Source organism: Mastomys coucha, chromosome X, assembly GCF_008632895.1.
Source record: "Mastomys coucha isolate ucsf_1 chromosome X, UCSF_Mcou_1, whole genome shotgun sequence".
In the NCBI taxonomy this organism is placed as follows: Eukaryota; Metazoa; Chordata; class Mammalia; order Rodentia; family Muridae; genus Mastomys; species Mastomys coucha.
The window spans coordinates 139,658,433-139,660,830 of NC_045030.1; the positions used below are offsets into that span (position 1 = coordinate 139,658,433).

At 34.2% G+C, this 2,398-nt stretch overlaps 1 long non-coding RNA gene across 1 annotated transcript in view; it reads right to left on the reverse strand.

Annotated features, from left to right (window-relative positions):
- LOC116094979 overlaps nt 1-2,398 on the reverse strand; it is a 56,841-nt gene that overhangs the window by 10,650 nt on the left and 43,793 nt on the right. The gene's annotated exons all lie outside the window — the stretch shown is intronic.

Sequence of the window (2,398 nt, forward strand, 5' to 3'; positions counted from 1 at the left end):
GAAATTCACCTGCCTCTGCCTCCCAAGTGCTGGAATTAAAGGCATGTGCCACCACTGCCCAGCAAATGTATGCATTTTTGTTTCAAGAAATATTCTGTTTCTATTGCTTTAAGATATTACAGTGATTTTTTTCCTTTACAGGACTGAGAGATTCAGAAAACGGAATATGCAGTGCACGTCATTTGAAATCTTTTCAACTTTTTTTTGAAAGTAAGAATTTACTTTATCTTGAATGGAAGCTTTTCAAAGGCCCCAAAGCCTGCCTCTCCCTGGTTTCAACATTTGTATAGTTTAGAAATAAATGGTGTTATCAATAAAGGAACTGGAAAAGATCTTTTTCAATGTGTGGCATTATTATTTTTCTTGGTGGGATGCAAACTGTAAGCTACTAAATATATTCAAATTGCTGTTAAAAAAACTACCATTAGCATTTTGAATGCGTTTAAAAATCATATGCAGTCTGCTGGTATATGTATGGGATGATGATGAAGTCAAAAGGAATGAATAATGTCTTTTAATTCATAGGTTCTGTCTTCAGTGACAACCACAGGCGGAAAATGATCATGTAATCGTCTCATTCAAACAAGCAGAACACCTTGCAATGCTTAAAAGGCTCAAAAAAATATAAACTGAATATGCAGTGATTATTAGGGGGAGGTGAATGGACAGGTAGATGATAAATATACAGGTAGGTCAAATAAATATACAACTACAGTCACGTAGGGTCAATATGTCTATGGATGTATCTCAAAGGGAGGAGATCAATGTTAATATTGGATTGTATTATGAAATTATGCTAAGAGACTTGATTTTAAGTTTTGATATCAGAAAATAAATGTAGCTTTGGAGACAGATATTTTAAATTCCTTCATACTAATAATCATTTCGGTACTTATTTTTATGTGTTTATGTTAAATTACCATGCTTCAATAAACATATAGAAGTTAAAATGTTTAGTCAAATTTTAGAGGTAAAATGGAAAGTATCAGGGTCAAAATAAGAAATTCAAGTAGAATAGAAAAGACTTCAGTACTATCTTGCTACTGAATCAGTGTATTTTTATCACTAGGCTGAAAAACAAAGAAGTCTCCACAAGAGAGTCGAATCCAATCAGCTGAGAGACATAAAGGAACATTCACTCACTGTGACCACAGAGTATATGGAAACATACACTAGCAGCAAAACCTAAATATTTTGAAACAGGAGGATGTTATCAAAGATTACTTATCTTAAGGGAAAATATTATGATTATCTTCACAAGCAAAAGGACTCTTTCCTACCTAGCTTGTTGTGGATTATTTTGAAATGAAGAGAATGGATGTAAACTAATGACTGCAACCATTTAACTTCCATGAGAAATGCTGCTCTCCTGTTTTCTGTCATATTATTGGTACTTCAATTTAAATGCTACCATCTCAGAAAGCATATTATCATCAAATTTCACTCTAATGACAGTCATTGCATACTCCATAAGTGGCTATCATATCAGTTCCAGGACTTCTTGCTTCGATAGCATATTTGATTCTAACTATACAGTCTGCACCGGGAATCATTTCCATAATACATCTAGAAAAGCTGTAGGATCATGTATATCCATTGTGAATATCATATTCTTTCCCTCAAATGTTCACATACTGAGTACATAGCAGTGATTTTTTTTTCCTTTTCAAATTGAATTTCTTTCATTTCATAAGTGTGCAGTCTATCTCTCTTGCCAAACTGGTAAAAAATTAACAGCAAGTAGTTATGTATATTGATGTCAGAATCTTCCCCCCATCTGGCAGTTAACCTTTTTGTAGAAAGAGGTGAGTTATCTATAAAAAATTAAATAGCTCAGAGTGCATAAGAGGTATCAATCTCCTAACTGTTGGAATCCTTTTATCTTGGGGAGAAAGAAAGAACATAGCTAGAATGCCATCTATGTTATATGTTACATCTATAATCTAAAACAAATTTGTTTATTTTAAACACTAACATATTTTATTTCTCCTTTCCCCTTTTAAATTTTCCTTCTTTCCTTTTTTGTCTCTTTATGTCTATTTGTGCTGGAGTCTAAACACAGAGCCTCCCACATGCTAAATAATTGCACTCTACCTCTGAGCCTCAAACCCAATCAATCCTTTGTTTCCACTAATGTTGACAGAAACAAAAATTAACATTTCTGAGAGTTCTGCATTTGAAAGACAATTTTGGTGATTTTTTTTTTAGATATTTTCTTTATTTACATGTAAATTTCTCCATTCCCATTTTCCCCTCCAAAAAACAAAGAAACAAACAAAAACAACAATAACAAACCCCTATTGCCTCCCCCTTCCCCATGCCTGCCACCTCGCCTTCTCCCACTTTCTGGCCCTGGCATTCCCCTACACTGGGGCTCAGAACCTTCACAGGGCCGAGG